The sequence below is a fragment of the Littorina saxatilis genome, linkage group LG12 (assembly GCF_037325665.1).
Source record: "Littorina saxatilis isolate snail1 linkage group LG12, US_GU_Lsax_2.0, whole genome shotgun sequence".
NCBI classification, from domain to species: Eukaryota; Metazoa; Mollusca; class Gastropoda; order Littorinimorpha; family Littorinidae; genus Littorina; species Littorina saxatilis.
This window is the reverse complement of record NC_090256.1, coordinates 17963495-17990342: the sequence shown is the minus strand read 5'-3', so window position 1 is coordinate 17990342 and position 26848 is coordinate 17963495. Positions and strand designations below refer to the sequence as shown.

The 26848-nt window shown below is 41.1% G+C and overlaps 1 protein-coding gene and 2 long non-coding RNA genes across 3 annotated transcripts in view; 2 read left to right on the top strand and 1 right to left on the bottom strand.

The window, feature by feature from the left end:
• Nucleotides 1-26848, top strand: part of LOC138981406 (ecdysone receptor-like) — a 101413-nt gene that overhangs the window by 45387 nt on the left and 29178 nt on the right. The gene's annotated exons all lie outside the window — the stretch shown is intronic.
• On the top strand, nucleotides 18799-20998 carry LOC138981405 (uncharacterized). The gene is made up of 3 exons (XR_011460627.1): nucleotides 18799-19613; nucleotides 20192-20405; nucleotides 20862-20998. It is a non-coding gene; the product is annotated as an uncharacterized lncRNA (long non-coding RNA).
• On the bottom strand, nucleotides 21157-25960 carry LOC138981404 (uncharacterized). The gene is made up of 5 exons (XR_011460626.1): nucleotides 23805-25960; nucleotides 23162-23311; nucleotides 22660-22720; nucleotides 22070-22189; nucleotides 21157-21296 (listed from the first exon to the last, which is right to left on the bottom strand). It is a non-coding gene; the product is annotated as an uncharacterized lncRNA (long non-coding RNA).

Here is a 26848-nt window from a genome sequence, read left to right as displayed (position 1 = left end):
GGACGCTTCGGTACCGGGACGCTTCGTGCCCTACTGCGCGGGAGCGTCCCGAAGCGTCCCGGTACCAAAGCGTCCCGGTACCCCTGTGACGCGTTATAGTGGGACGCTTCGGTACCGGGACACTTCGGCACCGGGACGCTTCGGTACCGGGACGCTTCGGTACCGGGACCCTTCGGTACCGGGACGCTTTGGTACCGGGACGCTTCGTGATGTACCCCTCTTTATTGCTTCCCCACTTCAAAAACAAAAACACCTAAATTTAAAAACAAACAAATATATATGAAAATGTAATTATCCCAGAATTTAGTTGGGCAAGTGACTAAAGACTTTTTGAAAGGAAAGACATTTTAAAATACTGAAAAGTACAAGAAAAGAGTGAACAAAAAGAAATAATAATCAGAGGGAGGGATATGGAACAGCCAAAACTGAGACAAATACTTTTGTAATTTCTTTACAGTAAATACAAAATGTCAAGAGAATTAGCAATATATCTAACATTGACTGACTGTGTGATGATATCTTCTGCTATTGGTCTGTTTCGACAGTGATATCAAAATCTCGATTTTGATATCACTGTCTCAACAGACCATTGCAGAAGATATCATCACACAGTCCGTCAATATTATGAGTTATTTCTAATATGCTGACTGTTAGCAAATGATAACAAGACATGTCGAGAAAAAAGATATCAAGCATGAGCCTTTTAGGCGAATGCTGATATCGTTTGTGAGACATGTCTGTTATCATTTGATAACAGTCAGCATATTAGAAATAACGGTTTTATTACCGTTTAATTCGACCAAAAGAAATTTCGAAGCAACCCCGCGAATTTGACAGAACAGACGCAATGGGAACTTGAGCGCTTCTACCTGATTATGCCTGTCAGTCAGTCAAAGAATTCTCGTGACCTGAGTCAGCCAATCAGAGTAACACACCTGACGTGATGAATATTCACAGGTCAAACTGCCTTTGACACACAACAATCTCAGTACAAGAGTAAACCATGTTGAACATGCGTTTCGGTTGCTTCGCTTTTTCTCGTCACTTGAACAGAGAGCGACAGATTTAGAACCGACTCCAGACGGATGGGAAATGACGAGTAAAGATACATTTGATGTAAAGCGAGTGGCACAATTTCACTTGATTTTTCCGAACTTTGATCATTTAGATTTCAAGTGAGCGGTCGGCATTGCACACTCAGACGATGGGCGGTGCCTTGCTGTTCCGTTACGCACCCACCGACAAAACTGACTCGCTTTTCGGTATTTTTTAGATAAAGAGAGTATTACCTGACAGCATTTGTAGTGTCATTCTTTAGAATAAATCGCGCTGATATTGTTGAATTACATTTTTACTTTGTCTTGTTAATTTTTAGCGTGATATACAAAAAGGGTCCCTGCCTGAACGTTATAACATTTAGAGGGTCACCTAGAATCCGTCCTGATTGGTCAAAAAGCCATATGGGGCACTGAATTGGTAATAATACCCAATATTGACGGACTGTGTGATGATATCTTCTGCTATGGTCTGTTGAGACAGTGATATCAAAATCGAGACCGGAGGTAACAGGAGGATGTGTGGTTGGAAGGGGTCGGGGGTGAGGGGGGTTGGAGTAGGGATGCAAAATGTGGAGAAATATGTGTGTTAGAGGGGAGTAGAGACGGGGGTGGTAGGAGGAGGAAAGAGAGAGAGAGAGAGGTGAGAGAGAGAGAGAGAGAGAGAGAGAGAGAGAGAGAGAGAGAGAGAGAGAGAGAGAGAAACCGACACTCACAAACGGAGAGCTTTGCTTCATTCTGGACACACACTCATGGCTAACCTTACAAACAGCCGAAGCAATTAATACTACATGCTGTTACCTGCCGCAAACCACCACCCCCACCCCACCCCCTGTCCACCAACCCCCTACCCTCTCACTCCCACCCACCCCACGTACTAGCTTTGGTTAGTTGTGAAGTAGTAAGACCGGGGGAGGGCAGGAGCGCATGCAGACATGTACAGAACTATAGCCGCTACAGCGGGACTGATCCAGTAGCTCGGACCTATTAGTACCACCACAGCGGGCACTCTGCCAACAAAACCTTATGTAATTGGTGGCCGCAGTTGGACCTGAGATTACCTCTATCGCTTGCTCCCCTTGGCTTGGCTCCGCAAGGCCAGAGCGTGGTGTGGTGTGGTTGGTGTGGTCGTAAGCGAGATCAGAAAACTTTAGTAGTTCTATTGCTCCGCTGCTGCTGTTGTCCACTGCACTAGTATAGTACATTGAGCAGGCATTGTGTGTATGTATGCGGTTATGCTCAGCAGGTTGTGAAAATTGATGGAGTGTACTATTGTGCATGGACAGACCCAGTGACCAAGTTACCAGTATTGAGTCGTCTGAGGAATACACTGGCAGAGAAGTGACCAGCAGTGAGGCTTGCGAAGATGAACTGTGCTGTATGTACTATGCTGGATTGACTGACTGACTGACTGACTGTATACTATTACTATTGCAGTAATGGGTTACTATCTCCAGTATTGTTGAATAGTCGAGAAGAATATATATATATTTATGTATGCAGAAGTGGCCAGCAGTGGTAGTAACCCTCTCCAAGAGCCGCTGCCCAGCATGCGTGGTTGATGCAGTAAGCAGTGGCCGTGGTGTTGTGTGATGTGACGTGGCGTTGTGCGTGCGTGTGTGTGCAAGTTGCACAGTGCAGGAGATAACGACAGTTTGAGTGGAGTTTCTTCAGTCTTGTGTGCATGCTCTATCTGCCAGCTGCTGTCCAGCAGGCGTAGAAGACAGCAGAACACGAGGCCGCATTTTTTGCCTAGCCTAGCCTAGCCTAGCCTAGCCTTGCCTAGCTCAGCTGACCGGCTCAGCTCGATCTCTACCTTGCTTTAAACTTATACACGGCTGTGCTATCAATATATATTTGCCGTCGTCACAAGTTAGATCTGATATCAAAACATATCTGCCGTCGTTTGCTCTGATATCAAGACATATCTACCGTCATTAGCTTTGATATCAGGATAATTCCATCTACCGTCTCGGCGTGTTATTGTTTCTGTTTCACCCATCATTTGGTAGAAAGAGACACGCGGTACTGTCCGCAATCGCCTGTGTTTAAGCCGAGATAACACGCTCAGGAGATGTATGTGTTTGTATGACAGGTGTGATGTGTGTATTTCTGACATTTGTCGCAGGACCTTGAATTCTCACTTTACCGTCGGCAGTTTCTTTACGTTACTTTTGTATCGGAAAGCGTCTCGAGTGTGTGCCTGTGTTTCACTTCGTGAGATGGATACAGCAAGACTTTTCTTTATTCTTTCTTTATTTGGTGTTTAACGTCGTTTTCAACCACGAAGGTTATATCGCGACGGGGAAAGGGGGGAGATGGAATAGAGCCACTTGTCAATTGTTTCTTGTTCACAAAAGCACTAATCAAAAATTTGCTCCATGGGGCTTGCAACGTAGTACAATATATGTATTACCTTACTGGGAGAATGCAAGTTTCCAGTACAAAGGACTTAACATTTATTACATACTGCTTGACTAAAACCCACTAACAGCAGCAAAGTAACACATAAAAACAGTCAACTAAAGTGATTACAGAATTTGTGTGTGGAACATTGGCGTCGTTGGGAATTGCGTGTTGCTTCGAAACTAAGTGAAAGTGAGACCGAACAAAAACGAATCTACCTGGTGAAAAGGATAACAATGTGAACAAACGGGATGATGGAACTCCATCGTGTCCGAGTATAGTGTCGTGTCCGAGCATTGTGCTGTGTCCGAGTGAGAAATCGCACCTGCAAGACCAGTCCGTATACTACACGTGAGCCAGCCAAAGTTCAGTATTTTCAGAAGCCGATGATTGTGTTCTGGGCGGCGAAAGGGAAAGGTGAATGACCCCTCAGTGGCCAGCGCTTCAAGGCTTTCTGGACATGAGTGCTAGTAATGCCAACAGTGTCGCTTACAGTTGTGAACGCGAGCCTCGACAGGTATACTACTCTAGGTATATAATATCACGTACAGTATACATAGCTTTGATGGTGAGCATAATCAGTCAGGTGTAGCTGTCGTGTTGTTTTTGACTGGATGACTGTGAATGGAAGTTGTTGTGGAGATCGCTAGATACCACTGGAATCGAATGGAAGGATAAAGAACATTATGGAACTTATTTTGATTAAGTGCGCAGTCACTCATGACGTAAGCGTAGACGCTCATCGGACAGACGGAACTGTGTAGATCTAACCAGATTAGTGTCGATGTTTCCCGAATATTCTCGTATGTCCATTAACTATATAAGTAGGGCTGCGCACACGTATGGTTGTTCTTTACCAGTCTTGCACTTGTTCTTTCTTACACTGTGCTGAGAGATATTGTCACCGTTGTTCCAGCTGTTAATAACTCTACAGAACCTACACAACTCGTTGTGTCTCCTTTGCGACTGAGAGTGGCGAAAGGAAAAACACGACAGAAGTTTTATATAGGAGTGGGGGTCAAAGAGACACCATCAGATGTGGGTTTTGTTCACTACATCTTGTTCTCTTTTTTGTGTGTGCGTACGGCTTACGCACGAACCTTCTGAGCCAATTAGTTAGCAAGTTTGATGCCACCCTTCTATCTTATTTGCCTTGTGTGTCTTTTACATAGGGACATTTGCGGAAACAGTGACATAGACACATAGAAAGATACATGCAAAGATGCACAGGGTAACAAGGATATACTCATCCCTCTTTTTGTCTCTGCTTGTATGCCTGCATGTCTGTCTCTCTCTGTGACTGTTTGTCTGTTTTTCTGTAACTGTATGTCTTTTTCTGTTTGTCTCTGTCTCTGTCTATATATGTCTGTCTGTCTGTCTGTCTGTCTGTCTGTCTGTATTTATCTCTCTCTGTCTCTGTCTGTCTCTGTCAATGTCTCTGTCTGTCTGTCTGTCTGTCTGTCTGTCTGTGTGTGTGTGTGTGTGTGTGTCTCTCTCTCTCTCTCTCTCTCTCTCTCTCTCTCGCTATCTCTCTGTCTCTATCTCTGTCTCTCTGTGTCTGTCTGTCTGTCTGTCTGTCTGTCTCTCTCTCTCTCTCTCTCTCTCTCTCTCTCTCTCTCTCTCTCTCTCTCTCTCTCTCTCTCTCTCTCTCAGATTGTAAGAAAAGGCGTAGCCTTAAATCTTAATCCTTGTTGAATAAAGTTCAATTCAATTCAATTCTCCCTCTCTCCCTCTCCCTCTCTCTCTCTCTCTCTCTCTCTCTCTCTCTCTCTCTCTTTCTCTCTCTTAACATGGAATTTGTACGTGGATAGGTATCACATTTAACATTGATTCACGCTTTCCTTTCCTTAAAAGTATAACAAACAAACCCACCCAACAACAACAATGACCCAAAGATACAAACAAACATGTATAGGTTCATTACACTTTTTCTTTCTTTGTCTCTTTCTTTTAATAGTTAATTGCACCTACACCCATGTAGCATGTCAGAAACTATACTCGCATTTTAACTTGCATAAAGTTTTCGTATCCGTCCATCCAAACAGCCATGTACGCATTTTAACTTGCATAAAGTGTTCGTATCCGTCCATCCAAACAGCCATGTACGCATTTTAACTTGCATAAAGTGTTCGTATCCGTCCATCCAAACAGCCATGTAAGCATTTTAACTTGCATAAAGTGTTCGTATCCGTCCATCCAAACAGCCATGTAAGCATTTTAACTTGCATAAAGTTTTCGTATCCGTCCATCCAAACAGCCATGTACGCATTTTAACTTGCATAAAGTGTTCGTATCCGTCCATCCAAACAGCCATGTACGCATTTTAACTTGCATAAAGTTTTCGTATCCGTCCATCTTAACAGCCATGTACGCATTTTAACTTGCATAAAGTGTTCGTATCCGTCCATCCAAACAGCCATGTACGCATTTTAACTTGCATAAAGTGTTCGTATCCGTCCATCCAAACAGCCATGTACGCATTTTAACTTGCATAAAGTGTTCGTATCCGTCCATCCAAACAGCCATGTACGCATTTTAACTTGCATAAAGTGTTCGTATCCGTCCATCCAAACAGCCATGTAAGCATTTTAACTTGCATAAAGTTTTCGTATCCGTCCATCCAAACAGCCATGTACGCATTTTAACTTGCATAAAGTGTTCGTATCCGTCCATCCAAACAGCCATGTACGCATTTTAACTTGCATAAAGTGTTCGTATCCGTCCATCCAAACAGCCATGTACGCATTTTAACTTGCATAAAGTGTTCGTATCCGTCCATCCAAACAGCCATGTACGCATTTTAACTTGCATAAAGTGTTCGTATCCGTCCATCCAAACAGCCATGTACGCATTTTAACTTGCATAAAGTTTTCGTATCCGTCCATCTTAACAGCCATGTACCAAATGGTTCAAAAGCAAATTAACAAGCAGTTTCGGTGCTGTCTTTCGAAGGAAGGATAAAGCACGAACATTGTCTAAGATTACCAAACAGATTATTCCAATTCATGCGCAAGTCATGTTCTCATGACAACGAAGCAGGGACATATTACGCGTTAATCGTTCGAATACTGACTGCCCAGATTTGGGTGGAAAGCAAAGTTTGTTTGGTTTTTTTTTTGAGAGAGAGAGAGAGAGAGAGAGAGAGAGAGAGAGAGAGAGAGAGAGAGAGAGAGAGAGAGAGAGAGAGAGAGAGAGAGAGAGAGGTAAACTCTGAAGAATATAAGTGCAAATTGTGCGGGTTTTTTTTTTAGCAGACGCACATTCATTATGTCATTCTTACTGATTTTGCTGAAATGTTTGTATCCAATAGATAGATGACCACAAACGCCACCCCTGCCTTTGACGCACATATCAATATATATATATATATATATATACGACTAGTGTCTGTCTATCTGTCTGTCTGTCTGTCTGTCTGTCTGTCTGTTCGCGATGCACGGCCAAAGTTCTCGGTGGATCTTTTTCAAATTTGGACACCGTATTCAGCTACACCCCGGACACAACCTCATCGATGAGATATTTCAACATGTGCTCTCAGCACGTAGCGCTGAACCGATTTTGGTTCCACCTGAGCTACCCGGGCCCCCATACCAAAGCCGCTAGACCACATCACAACGCCAAAGTTCTCGGTGGATCTTTTTCAAATTTGGACACCGTATTCAGCTACACCCCGGAAACAATACCATCGATGAGATATTTCAACACGTGCTCTCAGCGCGCAGCGCTGAACCGATTTTGGTTTTTCTGTTCATTTCACCATTCCCAGTAACTCTTCCTTATCTTCTCCAGTGTTTTGCGTTTATCTCCCTTCCTTCGTGTGGCTTCAATCCATATTCCCGTTTCTACGTTACTATTTTTAGAATGTCACTGCGCTGTCCAGAACGCTTCCCTTGCACCCGTAAGTTGTTCTTACTGTCAAAGTGAAAAGGTCGAATCAATTTATAGCCACGCGAAAAATACACTGTCACCTATCTCTATATATTTATAGATATAGATATACATATATATATTCGGCTTCTCTCTGTGTGTGTGTGTGTGTGTTTGTGTGTGTGTGTGTGGGCAACACCTGTGGATTATAGAGTTCTGTTTGTGATGGGGTCTAGCGGCTTTTGTCTGTCTGTATGTTCTGGCATTTGAGAAGCCATAACAGATAATATAGGGCTAAGAAATAAGCTCTAAAATTCTCAATCCCGTTTGACAGGACTTCGCCTTCAAAGGTGATTGTGGTGAACCGCCACGCTGTCTGTCTCTGTCTCGCGATTCACCCCGGCGAAGCCGGGTATTCCTCTAGTAAATACGTATATATGACGTGTAAATCAATTGCAGTTATTGCTGCATGTGATACATAATGACACAGTTTTGACACTGTGGATGACTGTATGACCACGAACGCCAGAATTGCCTTTGACGCACAAATCGATTACGAATGACCCATAAATCAATTGCAGGTATTGACGCAGTTTTGACACTGTGGATGACTAAACGAGTTGCAGTGGCTCCCATCAAACTGCTTCGGCTTTATTCGTGCTGCACTGTTCGTGAAAAGGATCTTCATGTTGCACTGCTCATTCGCAAGCTCTGCTTGTAACCCGAGAATAATGGCTGAAGATGTTGAAACGTGAAGGCAATGGACTTCCACTAGTACCAGCCGTACACTGCCCAGGCCATAGTGTGTGGATACAGTCAGATCCAGGCGTTGCGTTTGCCTGACTGTCCGATATGCCACAAGCAACAGAGACTGCAGTGTTATTGCTGGCAAGCTTGTCTGACGTCGTTGGAATATTGACGATGACGTGTAGCTTAAGTACCTATGACGTATACATATCATAACTGTTGTGTGGATATTATCATCGCCAATTAATTATGTGGAAACAGTCAACAACAAAACATACTATTCCTTGAGGAGTTTACTTAAGAAGTCATTGCCGTGATTCTCGACATGGATGTTGACAGTCATACCGGATTATCGTTCAAGAAGGGGTTCCAATGCCTGGGTTAAAACAGATTGCTTCAGTACTGTCTGCCGTGGTTACATTCGAGGATCGTCATAAGTTTGCGAGTCACCAAGATTTGCCTTTGAGTGGAATCAGCAACGCTGAAAAACACATAAGCTTAAATGCGAACCATTGAGGATTCTCTGTTTATTTTCTCGAATACTTCACCTTGTGAGTCCAGGAACTCTGAGAGCTTAACAGCTTGTTGCAATTATTCTTCAACAAGACGGAAGTGTTTCTTGTTAGACGCTGCAGCTTGTGATGCCCAGCTCTAATCAGGTCTGACACAACGTGAACGCGCTTCTACAATCAAAGAGAAGTGTCCGCCGCAAGTTTTCTTTAATCATCACGGATTCGCGGATGATGTGGAAGCGAATGTGAGTGGGCTGCCTTCACCAAGGGTTGTGAATGCAGGGGAATAGAGGCTACTTGCCAGTGAAGGTGGAGAAAGGCCTGAGGATGTGGCCCGCCGAATGGGAGCAGGACCTTTTGGAGCCCTCCGCCTACTACCACCATTATCACCCTCTGTCAGGTAATACGCGTGCAATATAATTATATATCACACACTTATTATTGCTAGGGGTTGACGGATTGTAAATACTTTTGATAATGCGTTGAGTTCGTGTTTGCACATAAAGTTGGCCAAAAAATTATTGCAACAAATTTCAAACCCAAATTAAAGCATTAATTCCTTTGTCATTTAATTAAAACTGTATATGCCAGGTAAGACCGTTCACTTAACCTTCCGGATCACCTTTTGGATTAAATATTTCTTTTACAGGAATCACGTGACCGCCGCTCAAGTAAGGGTACCCTCAAAATAGACCACACAAAAACGGAAGAGCCGAATGAAAAATTGACAAGAAATCACAATAGGCAAATCTTTGCAACTTTGACGTACGAGAAGAAAGTCAAACCAATTATCTACCCTGAACAGATTGTTTTGTTTTGCTACCTTGCGTATTTCGCAAGCTATGCTATTCCTACTGATGCAGGTGTCGATCGCAAGAGCGTTCAAAAACGGAACGTTTTACGTCAATTTTTATGGGTATCATGTCAAAAAGCGCTACATTTTAGCAATGACTTGGTGGATTTCTTTGAAACTTTCAGAATATTTTACCAACATACTAGAGATACTTCGTGCAAAAGTTTGGATCGTTACAGTTGTTTATCCAGATGTGAAGCAATGTTTCGGAAAATGTTGTTAAACTTGTCATAGGATTGTTCACTTGTCTTCAAAAAATTCATGACTTTGTATATCCACAGATAAATGATTGATACAGATTCTGTCTAAGTTTCATTTGCGTGTAGCCGCTGGCGTTAATTTGCTAGTCATGCAAACACATGAGGAAAAAATGGAACGTTCACGCTGTTTCGCGCTTACAGCTGTTATCGCTGCGTGCTACGGTCACGCTTGGCTGGGCATCGCTGTGGCACCAGAATCATCGCTTAAATATGTAGCGTGTTTACAGGCCCAGCAAATTTGAGTCAGTGCTTACACGCACATAAAACTTTAGCAGTGTGTGTATCAATCATTGTTCGAAAGGCATGCAAAGTCATGAATGTTTTAGACCCAAGGAAACAATCCTATGACGAGATTAAAAACTTCTTTCGAAAAATTGCATAACATTTTAACAAACACTTGTAACAATCCATAATTTCGCTCGAAGTATCTCTAGTATGTTGGTAAAATATTCCGAAAGTTTCAAAGCAATCCACCAAATCATTGCTAAAGTGCAGACTTTTTTTTGTCATGATACCCCTACAAAATGACGCAAAAAGTCCCGTTTTTGACCGCTCTTACGATCGACACCTGCATCAGTAGGAATAGCATAGCACGCGAAATACGCAAGGTAGCAAAACAAAACAATCTATTCAGGGTAGATAATTGGTTTGACTTTCTTCACGTATGTCAAAGTTGCAAAGTTTTGCCTATTGTGATTTCTTGTCAATTTTTCATTCGGCTCTTCCGTTTTTGTATGGTCGATTTTGAGGGTACCCTTACTTGAGCGGCGGTCACGTGATCCGTGTAAAAGAAATATTTAATCCAAAAGGTGATCCTGTAGGTTAAGTGAACGGTCTTAACTGGCATATACAGTTTTAATGAAATGACACGGGGATTAATGCTTTAATTTGGGTTTAAAATTTGTTGCAATAATTATTTGGCCAAGTTTACTATACCAGGAGTTCAGGCTATGGGTCATACCTTGTATGCCGTTGTGATCTTCTGGCTCTTGTTGTACCCAAGTCCTGGTGGTGATATAAAGGGAGAAAGGGAAGTTAGAGTTGGGGGTAGAATGAATTCAGGTTTTAGTCGGTGAGACATTCTCCTGGGGAGCAGTCGATCATTTCATCAATCTTTAATATAGACTGATACTTACCCTCGTCGTCTATTCATTCATCAAGCTAAATATAGTCCAGCCAAGCCACCCAACTTACCATCAATTCATTCATCCTGTCGTCAGCCAAAACGGTCGATCATTATACTGTTATATAATCTTATATCGCGCGCGTATCTCCAGACTCGGACTCAAGGCGCAGGGATCTATTTATGCCGTGTGAGATGGAATTTTTTACACAATACATCACGCATTCACATCGACCAGCAGATCGCAGCCATTTCGGCGCATATCCTACTTTTCACGGCCTATTATTCCAAGTCACACGGGTATTATATTCTATAATCACCACCCACATTTCGAGGTCTGTGAACAGCAATGTTGCTCTAATCCTGTTTGAAAGAGAGAAACAAAATAGAGAAGGAGAAGAAAAAAAACAAATGGTCAAAGTCAATATATATATCCATACACGTAAAAACCCACTCGTGCACACACACAAAAAAACCACTCACGAGTGAACGTGGGAGTTTCAGCCCATGAACGTAGAAGAAGAAGAAGAAGCAAAAGAAGAATAAATCCACCGTAGCACCTATGCATTCATTTATTCATGCAACAAAAAAGAAAAAAGAAAAAAAAGGAAGCAGAAGAAGAAGAAATGAGGGCAAACTGAGGTTCACAGACAAGTCGGTTAACTAGGCGTCTTGTCGCAGGTGACACGCTTTTTTTAAAGCACTTTTCCGAATTAACACACAAAGGAAGAGAAGTTCCGGTCATTTTCAAGACGAGTGCGGATTGCTAATTTGCGGTCTAAAAAGCCTACCAGTGTGGTGTGCAAGCAGATGCTGTTATTATGTATATAACCAACCTTCGGCCTTGGTCAATAAATATGAAACAAAAGACGATATGCTCCCCCTCGGACCGACAAAAAAGCTGGTCTGTCAACAACCCATCAAACATCTTATACTGTCACACGACTAACTCGTAATAGCGGGTACTTTCTCTTGCTCTTTCTATTTTTCTCTCCCCCCCCCCCCTCTCTCTCTCTCTCTCTCTCTCTCTCTCTCTCTCTCTCTCTGTCTTTCTATCTCTGTCTGTGTCTCTCTTTCCCCTTAATCTCCTCCTTCCCCGTCCGTTTCTCTCCCCACATTACCTCTCTCTCGCTCTCTCTTTATCTGTCTGTCTGTCTGTCTGTCTGTCTAACTATCTCATGTCTATTTGTCTATTTGTCTGCGTCTGTTTCTCTATCCCACCTTAATCCCCTCCTTCTCCTTCCCTTTCTTATCCACCACTCTACTCCTCTTTAACCCTCCTTACCCCTTTCCTTCCTCCCTTTTCATTTTATTTTCTCACTACCAAAATGATGACAAAAACGATGTTTGGTGGTTGTGTTGTAATTAGTAATACTGTATGATTGCGATTGACAATTGTCCTTTTATTGTCTTTATTTTTATATTTAGTCAAGTTTTGACTAAATATTTTAACGTAGAGGGGGGAATCGAGACGAGGGTCGTGGTGTATGTGTGTGTGTGTGTGTGTGTGTGTGTGTGTGTGTGTGTGTGTGTGTGTGTGTGTGTGTGTGTGTGTGTGTGTGTCTGTCTGTCTGTCTGTCTGTGTGTGTGTGTGTGTGTGTGTAGAGCGATTCAGACTAAACTACTGGACCGATCTTTATGAAATTTGACATGAGAGTTCCTGGGTATGAAATCCCCGAACGTTTTTTTCATTTTTTTGATAAATGTCTTTGATGACGTCATATCCGGCTTTTCGTGAAAGTTGAGGCGGCACTGTCACGCCCTCATTTTTTAACCAAATTGGTTGAAATTTTGGTCAAGTAATCTTCGACGAAGCCCGGACTTCGGTATTGCATTTCAGCTTGGTGGCTTAAAAATTAATTAATGACTTTGGTCATTAAAAATCTGAAAATTGTAAAAAAAAATAAAAATTTATAAAACGATCCAAATTTACGTTTATCTTATTCTCCATCATTTGCTGATTCCAAAAACATATAATTATGTTATATTCGGATTAAAAACAAGCTCTGAAAATTAAATATATAAAAATTATTATCAAAATTAAATTGTCCAAATCAATTTAAAAACACTTTCATCTTATTCCTTGTCGGTTCCTGATTCCAAAAACATATAGATATGATATGTTTGGATTAAAAACACGCTCAGAAAGTTAAAACAAAGAGAGGTACAGAAAAGCGTGCTATCCTTCTTAGCGCAACTACTACCCCGCTCTTCTTGTCAATTTCACTGCCTTTGCCATGAGCGGTGGACTGACGATGCTACGAGTATACGGTCTTGCTGAAAAATGGCAGCTACTTGACTAAATATTGTATTTTCGCCTTACGCGACTTGTTATGTCTTAGTTTAGCAGGGACAGATTGTAAGACTATAGGCGTGAGCCTAAAATCTCCATCCTTGAGTAATAAAGTTCGTTCGTTTATCCCCCCCCAAGCCCCCCCCCCCATCTCCCCCCTCCAAGCCCCCCCACCCCCCGTCTTCTTCAGTCAACCCTGCTAGACATTACGAATTAGGGCTATCGACCCAAGGCATTTTCTTCGACAACTGAGAAATCTTTTCTTCCGGTTGCCCCGTGCGCGCTCTGTCCTGTCGCAGACACGCTGACAACAGCACTTAAAAAAATCACGATGTTCTTTTATTGGGAGCCGGGGCGATTAGGCAAGCTCTGGTGTTGTTGCTGCTGATTTTGCTGATTTCCTTTTTTTTTAATTTTTTTTTAAATACATTTGACGTCAGACTAAGCTCGTGTTGATCCTGAAAACACGATCGAAGCTATACGTCTTTATTCTACATACGTGAGAGAGACCATAATATCGTTCAAACCACACGTGTGTATATCATGTAAATGAGGTCATGTCCAGCAAGTCTGGTAGGGACCTGTTTTTCCCACTGCTTATGATGCCAAAGTCACCGAAACAAACGTCATTATGGAGACCCAAAAAATTGCGCTCGCTAATTCCCCTCGGTGAATTTTTGGTGTGTGTGTGTGTGAGAGAGAAAACAAAATGGGTGGAACTAATAATACACAATCTTGTTGTGAAGCTGTCACCAAACCGTTAGTCTCTTGTCTAAAATCTGTCTGCTGTCAACTAACAGAGATTCAGGAGAACAAAAAAATGGTCACGCGCTTTTCTCTTCGTGTCGCTTTTTTTTTTGTTTGCTTTGGCAAAACACGGCTTATTATTCGGCATTTCTCCAATATCAAATGCTAATATTGGAAAACTGCTTTTGAGTGCAAATCGCAATCACAGCTTGGAAGAGCAGTACATGTAATTGTTGTGTATAGACGTGAAATCACCGGGTTGGCATTTCGTTTATCTTGTCGAACACCCCGCTTCACTACTCCACTCGTCTATCGCTTCATCCTGTGACAAAGTTAAGGTGTATATATATATATATATGCTACATATTATTCTGTCGGGTTGCATGCATGTCAGACCATGTTATCGTCTGCACTTCATGGCCGGCTCTCTCTCTCTCTCTCTCTCTCTCTCTCTCTCTCTCTCTTTCTCTCTCTCCCTCTCTCTCTCTCTCCCTCTCTCTCTCTCTCTCTCTCTCTCTCTCTCTCTCTCTCTCTCTCTCTTTGGAATACGATCATTCTGTCCGAGAAATAGAGCTGACATTCTCGCTCCCTCCCCAACTCATTCCGTCCTCAAGAAAGTTTATGTCAAGTTTTAAGACACGCCCTTTTTATACCATAACAATATTTAATTTTGGAAAAGTTTTCTCTCGAATTATTTTACAATCTGACAACAGTAATTTCTTATTTAAGCAAAATACCATTGCATGTTATGTCTTCATGAAAATGAAATGTTTTCAAAAGATATTCCAAATGCGTTGCATTAATCTTGCATGGAAAAATTAATGCTAAATGTAACAATTGCTTATTAGAATATGTAAAACAGAAAAACAAAAGCAAGAAAGGTTAGTTATGTGGAACGTTTAATTATAGACAAAACGAATAATTTGTTTATCTAAAATTGAGTACACGATAAATGCCTTCTCGTAATTAGAAAAGCACAGGGCAAAGTGTCCCTGATAAATTTGTTCGTTCCTTTGCAAGCATGCGGATTGTATTTTCTGTTTTTTTGACAGCATAGCAAAACTGGTTAACCTTTTTGATGCGGCTGCCGTCGCTTGAGATGTAAAATATGTCTCGACTTTGGACGCCGCCTGTCAGTATGAATGGAGATGTGCTTTTCAACGTCAGTTTACCGTGAAAATAATGATGGATGCGTAGCCGTTTCCTTCATTGCTAGACTGAATTTTATCTCCACATACAATCCCCGTTGTTGCCTTACGCTGTGAGTCTGAAGGTGAGGCTTGTATTATGAAATAACTAGAACTGTTTCTGTTCGTTTGACAGATTACTGTAGAATTACTTTTTTTTATCCCTTGTGTCGTCTACTGCTTCAACTTTCATTGAAATCAAAAGAACCTAGACGATTAAAGAGAAACAAGAAACAAGTAAACACGCAAAACATGATGAAAACAACAACAACAATAATGCCACAAAAGGCTTGTTTATGGAACATTCAGTTACTAACAAAACGAAACAATGAACAAATCCTGATTTTTAATTGTGTTGTATGTTGGAGTAATTATGTAACACATTTTATGGAATTGTGTTTTATATTCTATTAGTCCAATCAAATTCTCCCAAAAAAGGCCTCAACCTTAAACTATTAAAATCAAATTTGATCTCAGCTGTTCTGTACTAAGCGAATGTGTGTGCATAACATATCCAAAATCCGCTAAAATCCGCCGGGCGGAACAGTGTTTTTTCGGGGGTCAAAGCGTGCCCAAAAGAAATAATTGCACTACATTCTAGACATCCCTTTGACTAGTATTCACCATAATCAAGTCATAAATAACAATTCCGGAGTCAACAGGTCGTATTATTTGCATAAATGGTGCCTTTTTTCAAGTAATTTTCGGCAAGACGCTTGTACACAAATTGGTGTACACCTTCCAAGAATAACATAGTAGCAGAATTTATTAAAGTGAATACGTGGCCCAGTCATTCATGATAAATATGGAGCACTGCGCAGCTTAAAACGTGACATTGTGTGTGCATATATACGATCCTTACCTATCTCCCTACCCCCATAAATTGCCAAACGACGCTACATGTATCCCTCAGTTCGACCCACTATTTTGACTACGGGCATTAACAGCGTGGTTAATAACATCTTCAAAGAGCTCATGATCAGAGTGACCGTAGTAGCATCTGAAATCTATGTGTTTAACTGTAATAAAGCGGAAAGAACAAACCTGCATTACTTGACTAAAATGCAAAAACCTCCAACTACTTTCACGTAAAACTAGCTAAAAAATACATGAAAATGGAGGTTAGAGAAACGTTTTAATGCCTGGGGCAAGTAACAGGGGAAGACGGGCAGCTCAGATGAAAGGACTTGAAAAGACAAGTTAGAATATTAATGTTTAATATCTAGATAATGTTGGTCTTGTCTTTTACTGATACATGGTCGTGACATATAATGATGCGTTGAAGCTTTTTTTTTTATTTTTTTAACAAGTTGCCTTTCTTTCTTTCTTTATTTGGTGTTTTACGTCGTTTTCAACCACGAAGGTTATATCGCGACGGACACTGCTTGTTGTTCAGTCAAATAGTGGACTTACTTGGTTTTGTCAAAACATTAATGCACACTTAAAAAGTTGTTTTTGGTTGTGGACTTACCTGTTCATATCTGCTTATCTAACTAAGCACTCTAAAAAGTAGACATTAATAACACAAAAGATGCACATTGATTTCTTCTTTTTGATGAACAAAAAATATCATTTTTGAAAAAAAAATGGACTTACTCGGTTTTGTCAGCACACGGCAGACTTCACCCCTTAGTTTTGTTTGCTTCAGTATCACAACGCAATAAATGTAAGAGAGAAGACTAAACAAAGATGAAACATTGACAAATCTACAGCGCTAGGCACATACATTATTTTCAAGTACACTCAGTGCAAGTGTTCGAATTATCGTGGCGGGTAAACTTCGAAGGCCCTACCCACCAAGCTATCGCTCAATTCACTCAAAAACCACGCGTACGCGATAAAAACAGCTAAATCAGTTGTGTCATCTACTTGTTGAATCTCTACATTTAGCAATAATCATTAATATTCAAGGTTCCAACACAAATTGCTCGCGTACCTCTGAGTTTTTTCCTGCCGACTGGCAATCGGCGGTGTCGTCTGCTGCAGACATTTGTTCAAGGTTATGTCAACTTCCGGTATGGAAGGCGATTTGAGTCAATTATGCGGCGCAGCTCATTTCAAGCGAAGATTTAACGTTCTTCCGACACATGTACAGCGGCGGATTTGTTTGCTCTAACTTTATTACTACCTTGTAATTCTAACACCGTGAAGTTTTAATTTGATTGTATTTGTTTAACCTTTAATTTCAAAATTCTCAGACTATATGCCTTTTTTCCTGTACTGCAGCCTTTAGTTAACAGACGTTGTGTTTATTGTATACGGTCAAATACTGGCGTGTTTACTCTTTACGTAATTGTACACTTTCTCGCAGTTAAAAAATAAAGAAGACGAGGCTTTTAGTTACGAATGTGGTCCTCTTAAATTATGGTTTAATTTGGATGACTGTCCACTCTTTTTCTTATGAATGTACGCTTGATTGTGTTCGCACCAAAACAAAAACTGCGAGAGAGAAAAAAAACTTGTGGATCGGGCGCCAGAGAGGCATCAAATCTGACCTTGAAAACATTCAACATAAATATCACACTGATTGCATTTTTTTCTGGGGGGGGGGGGGACTTTTCTTTAGTGGGGGGGGGGGGGGGTGTTGTAGTGGGAGTGGGATTATATTTAGGGGGGGGGGGGGATAATAGTAAAGGGTTCAGAGACGTACAGGAATCGTATATATATATAGGCTTAGTTCCAACCTGCTCGGAAAGCTGCCTGTCAGGTATTCATTCACTCGTGTCTCCAAATCCCAGATTGTCAATTTTCTCGTCTGGAGCTGGAGGCTTGTCTTCGTGCAGTCTCATCCCCCATGATTCTCACGGAGGATGGGGCGGAGGACACGCTCCGCCATTAAAATCCTCTGATTTCCCATTACCTTCTTCCATGTTCAGGAAGTTTGAAGAGGACAGGTGAGCTCATCGATCTTTGCTGTGGGTGCATGGCGTCATTCCAGTGCATCTACTTCACTAGACTTTTAACGGAGATGGGTTTGGGGGGGGGGGGGGGGTGAACATAATCAGTGCATTTGTTGTTGTTTTATCCAGATAAACAAAGAAGTTTAAAAGGAACTTGTGGACACCCACTGACATACGGAAATCAAAACCGAGGACAAAAGGTTAAGAAAAAAAGAAGACCAAGGAAAGAGAGAGCTAGAGAGGGACAGCACACACACCCATGTCTTGTCGTCAGTACATAATGACCGCCATTTGCACAGCGCTTGCTAAGCCGCCTTCTTTTGTTCCTAAAAACCTGAACTCTGGATGCCCCCCACCATAAAAAGTAAACTGTCACATCTGTGAACGCATCTCCTCTTGTCTGGCTGGCTTTGTGTCCTGGGCAGGCCAGCGGAGAGGACTGAGAGAAGTTATTAATATGAGGAGCTAGCCAGTACAATAGAATAGAACTCTACCATAAAGCCCCCCCCCCCCCCCCCACAAACACACACACACACACACACACACACCGTTTAATGAGTTTTATGTTTAGATTTGTTGTTTAGATTTTCTGGTCAAAATTCAAAAACGTTCACAACTTCTTTACCTTTCCCTCCTTTTTAAGACCTAATGTTTCGAGATTTGTTGAAGTCTGAAAAGAGGGGTGCCATCAAATACTATGCGAGAAGTTAATAATATGAGGAGCTTTTCGATACAGTGGAACATCCATTTAAAACTCACACATGTATTTAAGAACACCCAACCCCCTTTTAACACCTTGGTTTTGTTTTACAAAAGTTCTGTTCATAACGTCTTAAAAGACCGGCACGGTTGGCCTAGTGGTAAGGCGTCCGCCCCGTGATCGGGAGGTCGTGGGTTCGAACCGGCCCCGGCCGGGTCATACCTAAGACTTTAAAATTGGCAATCTAGTGGCTGCTCCGCCTGGCGTCTGGCATTATGGGGTTTGTGCTAGGACTGGTTGGTCCGGTGTCAGAATAATGTGACTGGGTGAGACATGAAGCCTGTGCTGCGACTTCTGTCTTGTGTGTGGCGCACGTTAAAAGTCAAAGCAGCACCGCCCTGATATGGCCCTTCGTGGTCGGCTGGGCGTTAAGCAAACAAACAAACAAACACACAACGTCTTAAAAAGTACCTGCATTTGAAGACTCCCTCTATTAAAGACCAACCAGAGTGCAAACTTTTTATTGTGCCACTGGAAAGGGCTTTATAACAGGACCGCAAAAATATAATTATATCAAGTTCCATCTCCTCCGATCGCGCGTAATTGGCTATTGAAAGTGCCCATTCTCACCTGTAATTAACTATAAGGGAAACAATCTTAAAATTTTGCCATCGCTTAACTCCCCTGGCTAGTGACGTCAAACGTGGAACACACTGAGCGAGTAAACATGGCGTCAAGCGATGCAGAGAGAGACGTTGCATTGCAACTCTCGTGTGAAAGCAGCGATTTCGACTCGGATTTAGAGATGAACGTGTTCCAAACACAATCACAATCTTGTGGAGCCCCTCAACCATACCAGTTTGAGCCTCAGATTTCGAGTAGCGACGATGATGGCAGTGAAGGAGAAAGACAGGCACATGACCAAGTGCCAAGTGCCCCAAGTCGTCTGAACTCGATGCATTGGTAAATTTCACACTGTGCGATTACTTACCATTTTGTGACACTGTTTGCTTACATTATCAGAGATTTTGAAGATCTGAACACAACAAAGCTAGGCATAGAATACCAACTATTGAAAGTTAACAATCACTGTCAACAATCAACTCAGTGTTCATTTCATGTGTTTATTTTTCATCAGTGCAGAACTTTCAATATAATCTCCTCTGTGAATAGCAACAGCATCTTTTTTTTAGTTTGTGGAATTGTAGTACTTGAGTTTGTTTCTTTTTTTCCATAGGATTGTCATGTTTGTGTGTCTTTGTATCACCAGGATTGAATGTGTTTTTTTTATTTTTTATTTTTTTTTTAAGGAAAGTTGCATGTGAATATTGAAGAACTGACCAAACACATCAGTGTTAAATTGAGCAACATGATTGGAATCAAATTTTTGCACACAGATGGGGAAAAGAATCAAACACAAGTGAAGTTGATTTGATTAAAAGAATATTTTATTGATCAAAAACCAAAACGCAGACTGACAGAGTGAGTAGATTTGTGCAAACAATTTTATTTTCCTCTCCTCTCCTCTTCTTATGCACTAGGTGTCATTGTGACAACTGTGAGCTCATGGACACAATCAAAGAATGTCGCTGTTGCACAGAAATGGAGCAAATGGAAGCCTTGATGAGACAAGGTGTGAACTGCATAACTCATCACCCAGGATTCCAGTCAGTGTGTCTGGATATCTACTACTTCGTACTTGCTACAGATGGTGCCAGCAACAGTATGGAAGAGATATATAGCTGATGAAAACAGGTATATATATATATAATATATCAAGGAGCAAAATTACAAATTATGGTTCAATGTAATAGATTCATTTACATATATGTCACGCTACTTTTCCTATACTGTCACCTGGTTGTCACGACATATATATGTCGCGTTACTGGCTCAGTCTGTTTGGTCGGTTCCGATTACCTCCCATGAATGCGAAAACCTATATGATCGTTTTTCTTTATTTTTCTCCCTGTTAATTCACCAGTGGCTATGTAACCTGTGTTGCAGAATTGCACCAGTGTAAGGGTTTTAAAATAACATTTACACCCAAATCAAATGTCTTGCTGCAATGTAAATTTTATCATCGACACCATGTGATACAGTATACATGGGAAAGATGTCTGCTGCCTGATATTCATGCATTTTTAGTTTACTTGGAAAGTACTATGTACATGGACATTACATAGCATGCCTAATTTTGTCTGTGTGCAGTCGCTACCGCTGCACTGCATACCGTATGCTGGCAAAGTTTGCATGGGGATGGCTGGGCAAGGATGTACGAGTAACTCTCCCTGCTTCTGCTGTCAGGAAGATCCGGGAAACCTTTCCTAACGCTACAGGCAATTACACAGGATATTTGGAACCCGAAAACTAGTTCTTTTGACAGTTTACTATTGTGCCAGTAGATATTTTGAAGCAGTTGTGAAGGTTAAACATTCACATCTACAGGTCCTGACTACATGTGGTCGTATTAGCACCCCTTGTAGCTGTACCGAGACTTTAGTGCTCTGACTGCCTGTTCTTTGTTAGGCTTGGCATATTGTTCACAAAGGCGCGGAGGCAACTGCTTGATGGACCGTTCCATGTCTTGGATGCTGTGTGTAGAGGCCAAGTCCACCACTCGTTCCATCAGTCTCCCCACATAAGCTGCAAACAAATGAGAACTTTATTAAGTGACCCTCCACCAACTTTGAAATAGACAGGCATACTCTTCTGTGGCTGTTAGTGTTACCTTCCCCTGCACTGTTGTATGGATTGCTCCTGTATGAATGTGTATAAAAATGGTTTCTCTTTATTTTCTTTGAGCAGCCAAAGAAAAAAAAATGTTGCAATACATTTGTGACATTGATTGCTATTTGTTACTCTCTGATCTCCATTAGGCAAAAAAAAAAAATTGTCTGTTTCTGGTCACCTGACCGACCCTAAATTTCGGCGCCGACCCTAAACTTTTTTTTCCCAAACTCAAATTTTTTTGTTGTTGCTGTTGTGGTAAAGGACAGGGTGAGAAAATGAACAACAAAAACGTGTGAAAACGAAAGTCCGCTGACGATTTGTAAATGTGTTAAGCGTCTTGTCTCTATGTATAGTGAATCCAGTCTCTTTGCGCGATTTTTAAAGTTAGTTTTATTGGTCTACATTTGGGGTAAAAATAAAAAAATAAAAAAATAAAAATTAAAAAAATCCCGACCTACAGACCCTATTTTTTTTAGCCATGTTACCAGAAACAGACAATTTTTTTTTTGTTGGCCTTAACTTAAATGTTTGGAAGTTATTCTTCTACATCTTTCATGCTTATCCAATGGGCCATTATTTTGTATGTACTTGCAAACCGAACAACACAAAAATAACTTCTGTACCAAAAGTCTGAGCTTGTGAGAGTAAAAGAACATTTACCAAAGGTGCAATCCACTTTCACTTACTGGATGGAATAGTCCTTCTTTGATTTCCTGTAGACCAAACTGTAGCGTTCCTTTCCGGTCTGGTCAGAAGCCTGCAGTCTGTTGTTGTTTTCGTTAAAATGCAGAGCAGCTATGATTGTCCTGAAACAGTGTTTCATTTGACAAGGTACAGTATTTTGTAATTGCAAGTTCCATATCTCTATTGCCTACCTGCTTTGACACAATTGTGGAAATTATTGACAGAGCACAACATACTGCAAAGAAATTCCTCTTAGTATCTCCAGCTGAAATGTGATAGGATGAGTGCACAATACCAACCCCCACACATGTACACGTTTGCATAGTGCTAGCAGGTATAGTGCTCATTTTAAGGCTTACTATCATTAAGCAAAAACTATCAGTCTGCTAAAGACATATCATCTGTACATTAAAAAACTGCAGATTATGACAGTTGATATTTGATATCCAGAAATAGTCTAAAGTCTAAAACTTTCCTGACTACTCTTGTGACGTCTTGTCTGAAAATAATTAATTGACCCACCACCCATACACACACACCATTATATATAAACAGGACCACCACCACCACTTTTTTTAAATAATTTACTTACTTTTCTGTGCAGCCTTTGGGGTGACTTGAATTTTCTTGTTTCTTTTTATCCTGCGGTGTGTCTGAAGTAAAATATTGTCACCAATTTATGCAAAAAATCTGCCAGAAAATGATGATAATACAATAACAGTTGCTCAATGGATAAGTTAGTAGAGTATTTTACTGACAGATCTAGATATATTTACTCATTCACATCAATTCGGAACAGCATGTGACACAAAGTGACAATATATATGTACATGAATACAATTACAGGGTCTGCAAGTGCAACACATGTATCCAATGACTTATCAATAAACACTGCTAAAATTAGAAACTCTGAATCAGATACAAATGTGTGCCAAAGTGGATCAGCCTCACATTTAGTAGTTACAGTGTCAGCTATAATATGCTTGATAAGAAGTGTGAATGACTAAGTACTGCAATGAATGACTGTGGGATTGGGAACAAGCAGATCTGTACTGTCTATACAATAAAAAAAAATTAAAAAATGCAATGCCTACCTCTGTCTGAGTGCTTGCATACACTGGCGAAGGTTTGTCAGTTTCACTAGCTCCATCACAAGATCCTGACAAATCAGCTGTATGATGGTCAGATGGTTTAGGTTTTACATCACATTCACAAGGCCCAACTGCCAAAACATCTTCCAGATTCTGCAAGCACAATATTACAATCATTCTTTAGTCCTCTATTTCTGTATTTTTTTTTAAGTTAAAACAATTTTAACACTCAAGAAAACAGAATTTTCTACTCAAAGCTTACAAATGTACTAAGTTTTATTCAGTGAAAGTTGACAAATGCAGCGCCCTTTTATAGAATTTTTCAATAATGGCATTGTCAGTGTCACTGAACCTATTAGGCCAAAAAAAAAAAAAGGTCTGTTTACGGTAACCCGACCGACCCTAGTTTTTTCGCGCGACCCTAGACTTTTTTTTGGCATTTGGGAAAAAAAATAAATAAAAAATAAAAATCTTGGTTTTTTGGCAAAATAACGTAAAAATATGGTTTTTGGGGAAAAAAAAAAAAAAAAAAAAAAAAAAAATCCCGACCTACCGACCCTATTTTTTTGGCCTATGTTACCGTAAACAGACCTATTTTTTTTTTTGGCCTTAGTATTCTTCATAACAATACAATTTTCCACCTTACCCTTTGGTGTTCCCTTTTGGCAAAGGCTCCTCTGACTCGAACACTGCTTTGGAGCCACAATGGCAGAGCAAATTGGCGCTGTAACTGCCGTTGTTACTTGTGTCACAGTGCTGCTGGCTGTGGAGACAGATGCCACGCCCACGGTACTCGAGCAAGTCACCGTTGTGACTGTTGTTGGCGCCAGACGATGCGGTTTTTGCACTGTTGGCACTGGTTTATGGTTTAAAACCATCTTCGCTTTAAGTCCAAAACTTGCAGCCAGTGCAATCTTTCTTGGATAGCAATCCGTAGTGAAGTGCAGACTGCATATCCGTGAGTTCTGGTTCGGCGTACCAAAACTTGGTCTGAAATCTGCTCGGCAAGTTTGAACGAATTTAATCCACTGTCGCCGAGTTTCTGCATCAGTAGGAAACTGATGCAATGTAAAACCATCAGCATGCTTGCTGTTACACTCCGCAACTGCACAGTAGTAACCGACTTTCCTTCGCCGTTTGAAAGGGGGAACGTCTGTTTCGGTAGAAGATACAACCGCAGAGTTACAACCGTCCGCCATGATGTTCCACGAGTGACGTCACTGGCCTCAGGGCCGCCCGGTGCAGTTTGATCAGGTGCGCGAAATCGGATTTTATTAAATAAACAAGTCGCGTAAGGCGAAAATACAATATTTAGTCAAGTAGCTGTCGAACTCACAGAATGAAACTGAACGCAATGCCATTTTTCAGCAAGACCGTATACTCGTAGCATCGTCAGTCCACCGCTCATGGCAAAGGCAGTGAAATTGACAAGAAGAGCGGGGTAGTAGTTGCGCTAAGAAGGATAGCACGCTTTTCTGTACCTCTCTTCGTTTTAACTTTCTGAGCGTGTTTTTAATCCAAACATATCATATCTATATGTTTTTGGAATCAGGAACCGACAAGGAATAAGATGAAAGTGTTTTTAAATTGATTTCGAAAAAAAAATTTTGATAATAATTTTTATATATTTAATTTTCAGAGCTTGTTTTTAATCCGAATATAACATATTTATATGTTTTTGGAATCAGCAAATGATGGAGAATAAGATAAACGTAAATTTGGATCGTTTTATAAATTTTTATTTTTTTTTACAATTTTCCGATTTTTAATGACCAAAGTCATAAATTAATTTTTAAGCCACCAAGCTGAAATGCAATACCGAACCCCGGGCTTCGTCGAAGATTACTTGACCAAAATTTCAACCAATTTGGTTGAAAAATGAGGGCGTGACAGTGCCGCCTCAACTTTCACGAAAAGCCGGATATGACGTCATCAAAGACATTTATCAAAAAAATGAAAAAAACGTTCGGGGATTTCATACCCAGGAACTCTCATGTCAAATTTCATAAAGATCGGTCCAGTAGTTTAGTCTGAATCGCTCTACACACACACACAGACACACACACAGACACACGCACATACACCATACCCTCGTTTCGATTCCCCCTCGATGTTAAAATATTTAGTCAAAACTTGACTAAATATAAAAATCAGCAACACAAAATTTTGCAAAATCGTTTTCGGAATATTAACCTGGGTTGTGACACAAATGTTTTGAACAGAAAAAAGTTTTGCTCTCTGGTTGGTCTTTAAAGGCCTGATTTTCTCAGAATTGTTGAGGCCTCAAAAGGGGGTGCAACTGTCCACTCGTTATGGCAAGCCTTGCACATTATGCCAGCTCCAGTATCTAGCCTGATGGCAGTGGGGGACCAATAGCTATCGGGAAGTCACGCGTCGCTTCACTGCTGCTAGCGGACACGTTGGACTGACTGACTGAGGTCAGAGGAATGCGGTCAAAGGTCGCCCAGTGGTCACTGTTTACTGTTCCCTCCCCCCCCCCCCCCCACTTGTTTTGTTGCTTGTTCTCCCCCATCAACCTCTATTCCTCTTTGTGATTTGGTTTGCGTTGTTGTTGTGCGTTGTTTGTGGGATTTGTTTTAAAGTACAGATTCAGGTTAGAGTTGCCTTTTCCTTCTTATTGTTCCCCAGTTGTGAAAGACATATTTGATGTAATTGCTTCTGTCTTCTTCCTTACCTCCCCTCCTTTCCTTCTTTTCCTGTCTTCTTCTTCTCTTCTTCTTCTCCTGTCTTCGTCTTCGTTTTCTCTTATCTAATTCCTCACCTTTCCTCTTCTTCCTCTTCTTTTCTCGCCTTCAGGTACTGATTTTATTTTGTGGAAAAGTAACAAAGCTTTATTTACAAAAGGCGTGTGAGTCGCCGCGCTTTCGATGGCAGACACACGAATAATTATGATCAGACATTTTTGGCGGAATAAATTTCGTCTGTCAGTCGGCGACATCAGTTGTGCTAGAATCTCTCTTTGCACAGGAAATAGGTGACAGGCTGTATATTTTGGTGTGCCTTTGTTGAAGAATGGTGCACATGCAATATAGAAGCCTTGGTAGATCTTTGGATGATTACAAAGGTGTTTTGGTTGGTTGTTAGATTTCCATGTCCCTTCGGCGATTTGGCGATTCGAGACCGATTTGATATTGTTTTCTTTCTCAGTTTAAATGGCGGTCTCCTTGTTTATTACTGTTTACACCTATGTCTCTTAAGGTAAATTTGAGAAGGTTAAACAAAAAAATCTCCCTTAAAAACGTTAAAAAAAATTGAACGGGGAGACGTGTACATGTACCTTAGTTTTGGTCGGCGCGTTTATTTCACCTTCCATAGACATCCATGGCTGTACTGAAAGTCAGACCCCCCCCCCCCCCCTCTTCTCGAACAGCGCAGCACATTAGGCTGTTGAAGTTCAATGTGTCCTTTTCTATTCCTCTCGTTGTTGTTGTTGTTGTTGTTGTTGTTGTTGTTGTTGTTGTTGTTGTTGTCTTTTTCTCTCTTTTCTCTCTCAGCATACTTGTGTTAATCCGCTCGATTCGTCCAGCGACCAGCCCAAGCCCCTTTTAAGACCGTCCCAAATCCCAGAAAACCAGGTTTTCTATCAGAGAGAGGTAGTCTTAGAATGAGAGATACGGTTGCAGACGTCTTGATCAGATACCCTGAGAAAGTAGGGTCGTAGTAATTTGG